This window comes from Triticum aestivum, chromosome 6A (genome assembly GCF_018294505.1).
Source record: "Triticum aestivum cultivar Chinese Spring chromosome 6A, IWGSC CS RefSeq v2.1, whole genome shotgun sequence".
NCBI lineage: Eukaryota > Viridiplantae > Streptophyta > Magnoliopsida > Poales > Poaceae > Triticum > Triticum aestivum.
The window spans coordinates 449,502,165-449,516,951 of NC_057809.1; positions in this window are offsets into that span (position 1 = coordinate 449,502,165).

The window sequence follows — 14,787 nt, forward strand, 5'->3', positions numbered from 1 at the left end:
TCAAGACATACCAAGTACCCATCACAAACTCTTATCCCTCGCATTATATTATTTGCCATTTGCCTCTCGTTTTTCTCTCCCCCACTTCACCCTTGCCATTTTATTCCCCCTCTTTTCCGCTCGCCTCTTTTCCATACGTCTCTTTTCGCTTGCTTCTTGTGTGCTTGTTTGTTGGATCGTTTGTCACGATGGCTCAGGATAATACTAAATTGTGCGATTTTTCCAATACCAACAATAATGATTTTATTAGCACTCCGATTGCTCATCTTACCGATGTTGAATCTTGTGAAATTAATACTGCTTTGCTGAATCTTGTCATGAAAGATCCATTTTCTGGCCTTCCCAGTGAAGATGCCGCTACCCATCTAAACAGCTTTGTTGATTTATGTGATATGCAAAAGAAGAAAGATGTGGATAATGATATTGTTAAATTGAAGCTATTTCTGTTTTCTCTTAGAGATCGTGCTAAAACTTGGTTTTTGTCTTTGCCTAAAAATAGTATTGATTCATGGAATAAGTGCAAAGATGCTTTTATCTCTAAGTATTTTCCTCCCGCTAAGATCATCTCTCTTAGAAACGATGTTATGAATTTTAAGCAACTTGAGCATGAGCATGTTGGACAAGCTTGGGAGAGTATGAAATTAATGATATGTAATTGCCCTACTCATGGATTAAACTTATGGACGATTATACAAAGAATTATGCTGGATTGAATTTTGCTTCTAGAAATCTTTTAGATTCGGCCGCGGGAGGCACTTTTATGGAAATCACTTTAGGAGAAGCTACTAAACTCTTAGATAATATTATGGTTAATTATTCTCAATGGCACACCGAAAGATCTACTAGTATAAAGGTTCATGCTATAGAAGAAATTAATGTTTTGAGTGGAAAGATGGATGAACTTATGAAATTGTTTGCTAATAAGAGTGTTTCTTTTGATCCTAATGATATGCCTTTTTCTACTTTGATTGAGAATAATAATGAATCCATGGATGTGAATTTTGTTGGTAGGAACAATTTTGGTAACAACACGTATAGATGAAACTTTAATCCTAGGTCGTTCCCTAATAATTCCTCTAATAATTATGGTAATTCTTACAACAACTCTTATGGAAATTTTAATAAGATGCCCTCTGATTTTGAGACTAGTCTTAAATAATTTATGATTTCGCAAAAGAATTTCAATGCCTTGCTTGAAGAAAAGTTGCCTAAGATTGATGAGTTGGCTAGGAACGTGGATAGAATTTCTCTTGATGTTGATTCTTTGAAACTTAGATTTATTCCACCTAAGCATGATATCAATGAGTCTTTCAAAGCCATGATAATTTCCATTGATGAGTGCAAAGAAAGAACCGCTAGGATGCGTGCTAAAAAAGATTGCTTTATAAAAGCGTGTTCTTCTAGTTTTCACGATAATAAGGATGAAGATCTAAAAGTGATTGATGTGTCTCCTACTAAATCTTTGTTTTGCAATATGAATCTTGATAATGATGGGACTGGAGATGAGTCAACTTTAGCTAAAAGGCGTCCGAATGATTTGGAGTTTTTAGATCTTGATGCAAAAATTGGTAAAAGTGGGATTGAAGAGGTCAAAACTTTACATAGAAATGAACCCACTATTTTTGATTTAAATGGATTTAATTATGATAATTTTTATTTAATATATTGTATTTCCTTGTTGCAATCCATGTTAAATTCTCCTCATGCTTATAGTCAAAATAAAGCTTTTACCAAACATATCGTTGATGCTTTAATGCAATCTTATGAAGAAAAGCTTGAATTAGAAGTTTCTATCCCTAGAAAAATTTATGATGAGTGGGAACCTACTATTAAAATTAAGATTAAAGATCATAAATTCTATGCTTTATGTGATTTGGGTGCTAGTGTTTTCACGATTCCAAAAACTTTGTGTGATGTGTTAGGTTTCCGTGAATTTGATGATTGTTCTTTAAATTTGCATCTTGCGGATTCCACCATTAAGAAACCTATGGGAAGGATTAATGATGTTCTTATTGTTGCAAATATGAATTATGTGCTCGTAGATTTCGTTGTTCTTGATATAGATTGCAATCATACATGTCCTATTATTCTTGGTAGACCTTTCCTTAGAACGATTGGTGCAATTATTGATATGAAAGAAGGAAATATTAGATCCAATTTCCGTTAAGGAAGGGAATGGAACACTTTCCTAGAAATAAAATTAAATTACCTTATGAATCTATTATGAGAGCCACATATGGATTGCATACCAAAGATGACAATACCTAGATCTATTCTTGTTTTTATGCCTAGCTAGGGGCGTTAAACTATAGCGCTTGTTGGGAGGAAACCCAATTTTATTTTGGTTTCTTTTTTTTTCCTTTTTAGTAATAAATAATTCATCTTGCCTCTGTTTAGATGTGGTTTTATGCTTTTAATTAGTGATTGTTCCAAGTAGAACCTTTGGGAAGACTTGGGGGAAGTCTTTGCGATCTTGCTGTAAAAACTGAAACTTTAGCGCTCACGAGATTCGTTGCCATTTTTTACTGGAAAGTTAGATTAGGTTGATTATTTTTGTAGATGATTAATAGACAAATTCCTCACGTCCACCAATTTATTTCAGAATTTTTGGGGTTACAGAAGTATTAGAAACCTACAGATTACTACAGATTCTACTGTTTTTGACAGATTCTGTTTTTCGTGTGTTGTTCGCTTATTTTGATGAATCTATGGCACGTATGGGGGGGTATGAACCATAGAGAAGTTGAAATACAGTAGGTTTAACACCAATTTAAATAAATAATGAGTTCATTACAGTACCTTGAAGTGGTGGTTTGTTTTCTTATACTAACAGAGCTCATGAGATTTTCTGTTGAGTTTTGTGTTGTGAAGTTTTCAAGTTCTTGGTAAAGATTTGATGGATTCTGGAATAAGGATTGGCAAGAGCCTAAGATTGGCGATGCCCAAGGCACCGCAAGGTAAAATTCAAGGACAATCAAAAGCCTAAGCTTGGTGATGCCTGATACGTCTCCGTCGTATCTACTTTTCCAAACACTTTTGCCCTTGTTTTGGACTCTAACTTGTATGATTTGAATGGAACTAACCAGGACTGACGCTGTTTTCAGCAGAACTGCCATGATGTTGTTTTATGTGTAGAAAACAAAAGTTCTCGGAATGACCTGAAACTCCACGGAATATCTTACAATAAATAATAAAAAATCCTCGCCAAAGATGAAGACCAGGGGGCCCACACCCTGTCCACGAGGGTGGGGGCGCCCCCCCCCTAGGGCGCGCCCCCTACCTCGTGGGCCCCCTGGAGACCTCCCGACTCCAACTCCAACTCTATATATTTGCTTTCGGGGAAAAAATAGAAGAGAAGATTTCATCGTGTTTTACGATACGGAGCCGCCGCCAAGCCCTAAAACCTCTCGGGAGGTCTGATCTGGAGTCCGTTCGGGGCTCCGGAGAGGGGGATTCATTGCTGTCGTCATCATCAACCATCCTCCATCACCAATTTCATGATGCTCACCGCCGTGCGTGAGTAATTCCATCGTAGGCTTGCTGGACGGTGATGGGTTGGATGAGATTTACCATGTAATCGAGTTAGTATTGTTAGGGTTTGATCCCTAGTATCCACTATGTTCTGAGATTGATGTTGCTATGACTTTGCTATGCTTAATGCTTGTCACTAGGGCCCGAGTGCCATGATTTCAGATCTGAACCTATTATGTTTTCATCAATATATGAGAGTTCTTGATCCTATCTTGCAAGTCTATAGTCACCTATTACGTGTTATGATCCGTTAACCCCGAAGTGACAATAATCGGGATACTTACCGGTGATGACCGTAGTTTGAGGAGTTCATGTATTCACTATGTGCTAATGCTTTGTTCCGGTTCTCTATTAAAAGGAGGCCTTAATATCCCTTAGTTTCCATTAGGACCCCGCTGCCACGGGAGGGTAGGACAAAATATGTCATGCAAGTGCTTTTGCATAAGCACGTATGACTCTATTCGGAATACATGCCTACATTACATTGATGAATTGGAGCTAGTTCTGTGTCACCCTATGTTATGACTGTTACATGATGAACCACATCCGGCATAATTATCCATCACTGATCCGATGCCTATGAGCTTTCCATATATTGTTCTTCGCTTATTTACTTTCCCGTCGCTTATTGCTATCATCACTACAAAATACCAAAAACATTACTTTTACTATTGTTACCTTTTGCTACCGTTACCACTACTATCATATTACTTTTCTACTAAATACTTTGCTGCAGATACTAAGTTTCCAGGTGTGGTGGAATTGACAACTCAGCTGCTAATACTTGAGATATTCTTTGGCTCCCCTTGGTGTCGAATCAATAAATTTGGGTTGAATACTTTACCCTCAAAAACTGTTGTGATCCCCTATACTTGTGGGTTATCAAGACTATTTTATGGCGCCATTGCCGGGGAGCATAGCCTACTCTTTGATTCACTTGGGATTTATATCTGCTTATCATTATGAAGAACTTGAAAGATCCAAAGAACCAAGATTTATCCCTCAACTACGAGGGGAGGTAAGGAACTGCCATCTAGCTCTGCACTTGATTCACCTTGGTTTTGAGTAAGCTTGCGACACCTAAACCTGCTCTGCTATTCGTTCTGATATGTCGCATGTTATTGTTGATGCTACTTTTGCTATACATGATACTTACGATGAAGCTACTTCTATGCTTGATACTACTGTGCCACTTGGTGATTTTCTCGAGGAACGACTTGCTAGGGCTAGAGAGATTGAAAATATTGAATCTGATTATGATGATGAAAGTGATGATGAAGAATCACTTGTTATTCTTGAGGGTTATTTATTTGATCAAGAAGCTTCTTTAGCTATTTTAGCTTGCAAAGATAGATATGAACTCAAAAGGTTATTAACTAAATGGAATAAGCAATCTCTAAATGCTAGGATGAAACCTGACCCTGCTTTTGCTACTTCACCTATGTGTGTTACTGATAAGGATTATGAATTCTTTGTTGATCCTGATATAATTACTTTAGTTGAATTCGATCCTTTTCATGGCTATGAATCTAAAATTGTTGTGGCACATCTTACTAAATTGAATGATATAGCCACCCTGTTCACTAATGATGAGAGATCTTGCTACTTTTATATCCTTAAAATATTTCCATTCTCATTAAAGGGTGATGCTAAGATATGGTTTAATTCTCTTGATCCTGGGTGTGTGCGTAGCCCCCAGGATATGATTTACTACTTCTCTGCTAACTATTTCCCTGCTCATAAGAAACAAGCTGCTTTAAAGGAAATATACAACTTTGTGCAAATTAAAGAAGAGAGTCTCCCACAAGCTTCGGGGAGGCTTCTCAAGTTACTTAATGCTTTGCCTGATCATCCTCTTAAGAAAAATGAAATACTTGATATCTTTTATAATGGACTAACCGATGCTTCCAGAGATTACCTGGATAGTTCTGCTGGTTCTTTTTTCAGGGAAAGAACACCGGATGAAGCTGAAATCTTATTGAATAATATGTTGACAAATGAAAATAATTGGGCACCTCCTAAGCCAGTCCTGCTCCAATTAATGTTCCTATTCCTAAACCAACTCCGAAGAAGAGAGGTGTTCTATTTCTCAGTCCCGAAGATATGCAAGAGGCAAAGAAATCTATGAAATAAAAAGGTATTAAAGCTGAAGATGTTAAGAATTTAACTCCTATTGAAGAAATACATGGTCTTAATTTACCGCCTGCCGAAGAAACATATGATCTTGATCCTTTACTTATTGAAGAACCTCCAGACCTCGATAACCTGACACAGCTAGTAAATGTAAATTCTCTCTATAGATATGATAGAGCTGAAATCCCTCCTACTAAAATTGCTAGTCAATGCTTGGATGAGTTTGATAATTTTATGTTTAAGCAAGAAGACTTCAATGCTTATTTTGGTAGACAATTAAAACAAGAGGCTGATATGATTAAATACTTGGGTGATTATATGGCTAATATTAGATGTGAACTTAAACTTGTTAGCAAACATGCTTCTATGGTTACCACTCAAGTAGAATAAGTACTTAAAGCTCAAAAGGAATTGCTCAATTAGATGAATAATAAGAAAAATGATTATGGTGTTAAAGTGGCTACTGGAACTAGTAGAATGACTCAGGAACCTTTGTATCCTGAAGGCCACCCTAAGAGAATTGAGCAAGATTCTCAGAGAAATAATATTGATGCACCTAGTTCTTCTAAAAAGAAGAAAAAGAAAAATGATAGAACTGTGCAAACTTCTAGTGCACCTATTGCTGAACCACCTGATAATCCAAATGATATCTCTATGTCTGATGCTGAAACACAATCTGGCAATGAACATGAACCTAATGAAAATGTTAATGATGATGTTCATAATGATGCTCAACCTAGTAATGATAATGATGTAGAAATTGAACCTGCTGTTGATCTTGATAACCCACAATCAAAGAATCAACGTTATGATAAGAAATACTTTGTTGCTAGCAAACATGGTAAAGAAGGAGAGCCTTGGGTTCAGAAACCCATGCCTTTTCCTCCCAAACCATCCAAGAAAAAGGATGATGAGGATTTTGAGTGCTTTGCTGGAATGATTAGACCTATCTTTTTGCGTATGTGATTGATTGATATGCTCAAAATGAATCCTTATGCTAAGTACATGAAAGATATTGTTACAAATAAAAGAAAGATACCAGAAGATGAAATTTCCACCATGCTTGCTAATTATACTTTTAAGGGTGGAATACCAAAGAAACTAGGAGATCCAGGAGTACCTACTATACCATGCTCCATTAAAAGAACTATGTTAAAACTGCTTTATGTGATCTTGGAGCCGGTGTTAGTGTTATGCCTCTCTCTTTATATCATAGACTTGACTTGAATAAGTTGACACCTACTGAAATATCTTTTGCAAATGGCTAATAAATCAACTGCTATACCTGTCGGTATTTGTGAGGATGTGCCTGTTGTGGTTGCAAACGTTACTATTTTAACGGACTTTGTTATTCTTGATATTCCCGAGGACGATAGTATGTCTATTATTCTTGGAAGACCTTTTCTTAATACTGCAGGGGCTGTTATTGATTGCAACAAAGGCAATGTCACTTTTCATGTTAATGGTAATGAGCATACGGTACACTTTCCGAGGAAACAACCTCAAGTTCATAGTATCAATTCTATCGGAAAAACTCCATCGATTATATTTGGAGGTTTTGAATTTCCTCTTCCTACTGTCGAGAAGAAATATGATATACTTATTATTGGGGATGTGCATATCCCCGTTGAGGTAACCTAGTGTTATTCGAAATTTCTCCGGTTTCATGTTAATCGGAATGAGTTTGTTAACAAGACTTGATCAACCTTGTTAGTGGATTCCTTTTGATGAGCACGAGATCGATGAAACTAGAAGCACAACCTTCTGTACCCTCTCTATACTTTCTGTTATTTAGTTGAAATAAAGTAAAAATAGTATTTTTCTGTCTGTTTCCTGATTTATCCGTGCAATATAAAAATGTCCCAAAAATAGAAGTCCTCAGAATGACATGCCAATTTAATATGATTTTTTCGGGAATATTTGAGGATTTATGGTGCAAAAATTACCGCGGGGGGCTGCCACCTGGTCACGAGGGTGGAGGGCGCGCCCTACCCGCCTGGACGCGCCCCTGCCTCGTGGGCCCATGATGGCCCTCCTCCACTTATTCCTGCACCCATCCTCTTCTTCCTCCCACAAACACGAAAAACTAACTCAAGCACGAGTTCCAGCTCTCTTTGCTGCCATTTTTGATCTCCTTGCTCAAAGCACCTCTCACAAAACTGCTTGGGGAGACTGTTCCTTGGTATGTAACTCCTCCATTGGTCCAATTAGTTTTTGTTCTAGTGCTTTATTCATTGCAAATTTTTGCTGCTTAGGTGACCCTGTTCTTGAGCTTGCATGTCAAATTTATATGGTCAAAAGTAGTTTTGATGCATGATATAGGCTCTAGGCACTTGTAGGAGTGGTTTCTATCAATATTATTGAGTTTGGTTTACTTTTATTTTGAAGTTACCAAAAAATTTCAGAATTTTTCAGAGGAAGAAAAAAATGCTTAGGAAGATGTTCCAAGGTGGTTCTTCAAAGAAGCAAGGACCCAGGCTTGCAATGCGTGATGCTGACGAAGAGCCACCAAGAGACGCTCCAATGCGTCCTTGTGAGTGGCCTTCTGAAAATTTTATGGATCGAGCGGTAATAAAAGAATAATTCAACGCATATTTGCGTAACGCTGATCTTGTGAGCTTCGAGGAAGAGAAGTGCAGTCAGTATCATAACCTCACTAGTTCCTTTGTGAGGAGGTTTGAATTTTCCACTTCACGTAATTCTCCAACTGTTCTGTTTGATCTTTATGATAAATCTTATACCATGGACTTAGAGGATTTTACCACTGCATGCAAACTTCCACAATGGGGTAGTATAAGAGATCCTCGCAAATCTGAATTTAGAGATTTTCTTGCTAATATAAACGTGGGAGAATCTAGATATATTATACAAGCTACCATAGGGAGCATCCACTTTCCTGCTATACATTATTTTTCTCTCTTCATAGGTAGATGCATAAATGGTAAAGATGAGGCATGTCACGTGTGTGTCCCTGACCTCAGTATTCTTATGAGTTCTGTGTTAGGAGACAAATCATATAATTTGGGAGCTATTGTTGCACATAGGTTGCATCTTAATAGACTTAATGGAGAATTCTTTGGTGGAATTTATGCAACTCGCGTAGCTAATTTTCTTGGTATAGATGTACGCGAAGATGATATTGAATTACCTCCCGCCTATCTAGATTTTAATGCTATGGTTCACCACCATTTTGTCGAGAGGAACGAATCACCTCTCCAGTACCGACTAATCTTTGACAAACGTCGTGCTGTCTGTATTACTCACTCTGCTCCTGCTTTCTTTGATTATCAGGCAAGAGGAGGATATACTATTACCAGAGAGGAGGCAGATGAGTACGAGAGGAGGGCAGAGGCCGCTCGTCGCCACACTGCAGCTCAGGAGGCAATAGCCGCTGCATCACAGTACGACCCCAACAACTATTATTATGGATATCAGCCAGGCCAGCCGTGGCCATAGACCAACTTAGGCCAAAAGTCTAAGCTTGGGGGAGTACGTATTTCTCACCGACATTACATTTCTGTTCACACACACTCATTGCTAGATTTCAGGGTCCATACTTTTTCATTGTATCATCCATGCTAGTTTATTTCCTTTTATGCTTTCTTCTTGTGTGTTTGATAAACCTTAAGAAAAACCAAAAAAATTAGTAGTAGTTTACTTTTCTTGTTGTAGTAATAATTAAAAAGAAAACCCAAAAATATTTCTCATTCTTCTTTTGCTTGTTGGGAGCTTTCCCATGTAAATAGTTGTATTTCTTTTCTTTGGGGGTCAGTAGGAGAAGTGCATGTTTAAATTGTTGAAGTGGATCATATATGGTTTATTGTTGATTTAACCAAGAGCCCATATTGCTTTGTATTCTCCTGTTTATTGAACGCTCGCAGATTCCAGCTTAGTCCAATGCACGTGTACTCTTATTATTATTCACATCGTTCGGTCGTGCAAGTGAAAGGCAATTATGATATATGATGGACTGACTGAGATGAGAAAAGCCGGTATGAACTCGACCTCTTTTGTTTTTGTAAATATGATGAGTTCATCGTTCTTAATTCAGCTTGTTATGAATAAACATGTTTGCAATGACAATTAGATATCATAGTTGCTTGTGCCATGCTTGATTAGCTATGAGTTATAATGGTTTACCTTGCGTGCCAACATGCTATTGAGATGGTTATGATGTGGTATGATGGGGTGGTATCCTCCTTTGAATGATTTAAGTGACTTGACTTGGCACATGTTCACGCATGTAGTTGAAACAAATCAACATAGCCTTCACGATATTTATGTTCATGGTGGATTATATCCTACTCATGCTTGCATCCAATGTTTATTAATTTTAATGCATGTACATGGTTGTTGTCGCTCTCTAGTTGGTCGCTTCCCAGTCTTTTGCTAGCCTTCACCTGTACTAAGCGGGAATACTGCTTGTGCATCCAATCCCTTAAACCCCAAAGTTATTCCAGATGAGTCCACTATATCTTCCTATATGCGATATCTACCTCCCGTTCCAAGTAAATTTGTATGTGCCAAACTCTAAACCTTCAAATAATCATCATGTTTTCTATGCTCGAATAGCTCATGTATCAACTAGGGTTGTCTATATCTTCCATGCTAGGCGGGTTATTCTCAAGAGGAGTGGACTCCGCTCCTCACTCACGAGAAAATGGCTAGTCACCGGGATGCCCAGTCCCATGCTTTATGCAAACTAAATCAAAATAATTGCAAAACAAAACTCCCCCTGGGACTGTTGTTAGTTGGAGGCACTCATTGTTTCGAGCAAGCCATGGATTGATGTTTGTTGGTGGAGGGGGAGTATAAACTTTACCATTCTGTTTGGGAACCGCCTATAATGTGTGTAGCATGGAAGATATCGCCATCTCTTGGTTGTTATGTTGACAATGAAAGTATACCACTCAAAATATTATTCACCTCTATTTCAAAACCGAGCTCTGGCACCTCTACAAATCCTTTCTTCCCTCTGCGAAGGGCATATCTATTTACTTTTATGATGAGTCATCACCCTCTTATTAAAAGCACTAGCTGGAGAGCGTAGCTGTCATTTGCATTCATCACTGTTAATTTATATTGGGTGTGACTATGATTGGATCTCTTTTACCATGAATTACAATGTCTAGTCAGTCCTTGATCTTTAAAGGTGCTCTGCATTTATGTTTTGCGGTCTCAGAAAGGGCTAGCAAGATACCATCTTGTTATATCATATTATGATTGTTTTGAGAAAGTGTTGTCATCCGAGATTTATTATTATGGCTTGTTAGTTGATTATGCTATTGATATGGGTAATCATGAGACCTGAGAATTATTGCAAATGTGGTTAGTTATAATCTTTGCTGAAAACTTGAATGCTAGCTTGACATATTTATAATAACAAGAGCAAACTGAGTTTGTAAAAGTTTTTCTTTATTTCTTTCAGTTGGTCAACTGAATTGCTTGAGGACAAGCAAGGGTTTAAGCTTGGGGGAGTTGATACGTCTCTGTCGTATCTACTTTTCCAAACACTTTTGCTCTTGTTTTGGACTCTAACTTGTATGATTTGAATGGAACTAACCAGGACTGACGCTGTTTTCAGCAGAACTGCCATGATGTTGTTTTATGTGCAGAAAACAAAAGTTCTCAGAATGACCTGAAACTCCATGGAATATCTTACAATAAATAATAAAAAATCCTCACCAAAGATGAAGACCAGGGGGCCCACACCCTGTCCACAAGGGTGGGGGGCGCCCCCCTAGGGCGCGCCCCCTACCTCGTGGGCCCCTGGAGACCTCCCGACTCCAACTCCAACTCTATATATTTGCTTTCGGGGAGAAAAATAGAAGAGAAGATTTCATCGCGTTTTACGATACGGAGCCGCCGCCAAGCCCTAAAACCTCTCAGGAGGGCTGATCTGGAGTTCGTTCGAGGCTCCGGAGAGGGGGATTCGTCGCCGTCGTCATCATCAACCATCCTCCATCACCAATTTCATGATGCTCACCACTGTGTGTGAGTAATTCCATCGTAGGCTTGCTGGACGGTGATGGGTTGGATGAGATTTACCATGTAATCGAGTTAGTATTGTTAGGGTTTGATCGCTACACTACAAAAATACACTTCCATGATGATACGTGTTTGTCACAGTAGGTCGCTTTTTTTGTCATGCATGTACATCCATGACAAATTTATGACAGAATCAAGATAGTCATACCTGTGCTGTCATAGAAGTGTTCCATGACATTACCAAAATTATCATCACGAAAGTGTCCACTTCCATGACAATAAATCGCGCGTCACAGAAGTGCTTTCATCAAGGGTGACCGACACGTGGCATCCACCGTAACGGAACGCCGTTAAGCTATCAGGACGGGTTTTGGATCCGATAACCCGTTAACAGCCCCGACCAATGGGGATTTTCCACGTGTAAAATCATCATTGGCTAGAGGAAACACGTGTTGGCTCATCGTTGGGACAGATGTCATCCACTCACTGGACAGAAGGCGCCTACGATACGTCGACACGTGGCACGGCCCAACAGTGGCCCATTCCTGTGAAAAGGCCAGCCCATTTGACTTGGTCAAAAGCTGGCGGGCTGGCCCATGGAAAGCCTGTTAACGGTCTGTTCGCATATAGCCCATTTACAGCCCGCTAACCCAAGGCCCGTTACGCCCTATCCGAATTAGGCCCAGTAGCGTCATCTGGGCCGTCCAATATGATTCCAGCCCGTTTTCACTTCTGGCCCATGTATAGCCCATGACGTCTTTCGGCCCATATGAGGCCCTTTGTAACTCTTGGCCCATTAGCGGCCCGTGCTGAAACTGGCCCGTAATGAACAGTGTATCACTTTACACCCATTAACGGCCCGTGGTGAAACTAGCCCATAATGAACAGTGTATCACTTTATACCCATTAACGGCCCGTTATTCCGTTGGGCCGTCTCCAGCCCATGTTATCTTTCGGCCTTCTCAGAGCCCATTTATTCTTGGGCTCATTTCCAGCATTCGTTTACTTACGGCCCGTTACTGTCATTTTCTGCTTGTGGGCCAAATTCAGCCCGTGGTTACAGTCGGCCCATTTGTGGTCCGTTAATATGTTGGGCCGTTTTCATAGCGTCATCAAGTACGGCCTATTAACGATGGCCCGTTATGGTCGGCCATGAACGGACAATTCCAACTCTAGCCTGTTTACGGCTAGAATGCGGTCTGTTTGGCCCATGTTTGGCCAATCGACCAGATGGCCCGTATAAGGCCCATTGATGATACAGCCCGTAGAAGGCCCATTGATGATACGGCCCATAGAAGGCCCATTGTTTCTATGGCCCGTAGAAGGCCCACTGTTTCTACGGTTTGTAGAAGGCCCACTGTTTCTACGCCCCGTAGAAGGCCCACTGTTTCTACGGCCCGTAGGAGGCCCAGTGTCACTACAGTAAATATTAGCACATGGTTATTGTGGCCTAGTTTTAAAAAAATAGGTTATTGCATCCACTAGCAAACCGCAGAAAAAGAACTGCACTGACTACAAGCAAACAAATAAACAAGACAACAAGGAAATAAATAAGCAAGCAACTTACACTAGGCTATCACGGCTATTACACATATTACATCCACTGGGCATCAAAGTTCGCCACCAGTGCAAATATAGGGAACACAGCAGCATATAAACGCCGCAGCAAAACAAGTCCAGAACTGAAACCACTTCAGAAGAGCTCAAGAAACAATATCCTGGGTACCCATAATGGTGGCAAGATGCTTAGCAAGCTTATTAAGTTTCTCTTGTTTGGCGCTTAAGTCCTCCAGCGCTTGCTGTTGCACCAGAAAGTATGCATCTGAATTCTGCAGGGACTTCCTCAGTCCTTCGGCTTCCTGTCGCATAACATCTGATCGATGTCTTTCAACTTGAAGTTGAGACTCAAGAAGCCGAACTGATTCAGGCAATGAGTTCGAAGAGCTGGTGCCAGCAGTGGTAGCCAGTAACTCGAACACTACATCAAGACAGGACTTTGGGGTTGTCTCAGTGTCTTCAATATAGTTTTTATCAGCTTTCTTGGAGACCAACAGGGATGTCTCACTATCTTGAACCTTATCTGCATTACTTCCTTTACCATTGCATAACAGGGTACTCTTCTCCAATATTTTATCCGCGTTCTAAAAGAGAAACAAACAAACACATCTCAGGTTTACAATGTAGTATATGAAACTCATTTTGGTAAACCAGTTCAGTAGTAAGGTGGACAGGATAACAGCATGAAACAAACATATATCTATGTAGTATGGTCACTGTATGGTCTATATCATTCTAGTTTATGTTGCCAAATCAAGATAGATACAGTTCGAATCATATCTATTTAAGACAAAGCAGCATAGACAGAATATAAGTGTGGGAAACTACACAGCAATAACAACACTTGTAATGTGCATGGCATGAGAACATAACTGTTTATTCAATTGAAACTGAAATCAACATAGAGCAAGTTACAACAGCAAACAGCCAAACACGTTGAAGAAACAGGTTTAAAACATACCTGTTGCGCCATTGGAGTTTCAATTGCATCCTTCAAATTTGAAATTAGTTGGTATCAGTAAATACAGTGATGCAAGAGCAAAGTAGTATGAACCATAGCTACGGAACCTGACCTGAGAACAATTCTTCTTCTGCTTTAAGCGTTGACTTCGGGTTCGGAGTGGTGGTCCTCGTGATTTGGGCACTGCAGTTGCCTTACTAACTGCTCGTGTTTGGGTGCTCTGTGGTGGAGACGGTGCTGTGTCAACGGGAACTGGGTGTCTATCTGCTGGGGTTGGGGTTAGAAGGGGTGTAGCTGGTTCTCTGTCCAACTGGGTAGGGGTACAATCTGCATGAGTGTGGGTTATGTGTGGTGGGGCTGGTTCTTGGGCAAGTACAACCGTGGTTCTATCTGCATCAACAGGTAGCACGATCTTTTCTGAAGACCGTGTTTTTACTCCCACAGATACTGCCATCACTCCCTCCAATTGAAATGGCTGATAAACAAGAAAAGTAATTGAATGTACAGACATTGTAAGATAGACAGGTGCAATGGATAGTAGGGAAGAAAACAGGGCATGAAATAATTCACATTTATGTTGTCTAAGCAAACAGAATAGCAGGACATAATTTCACATA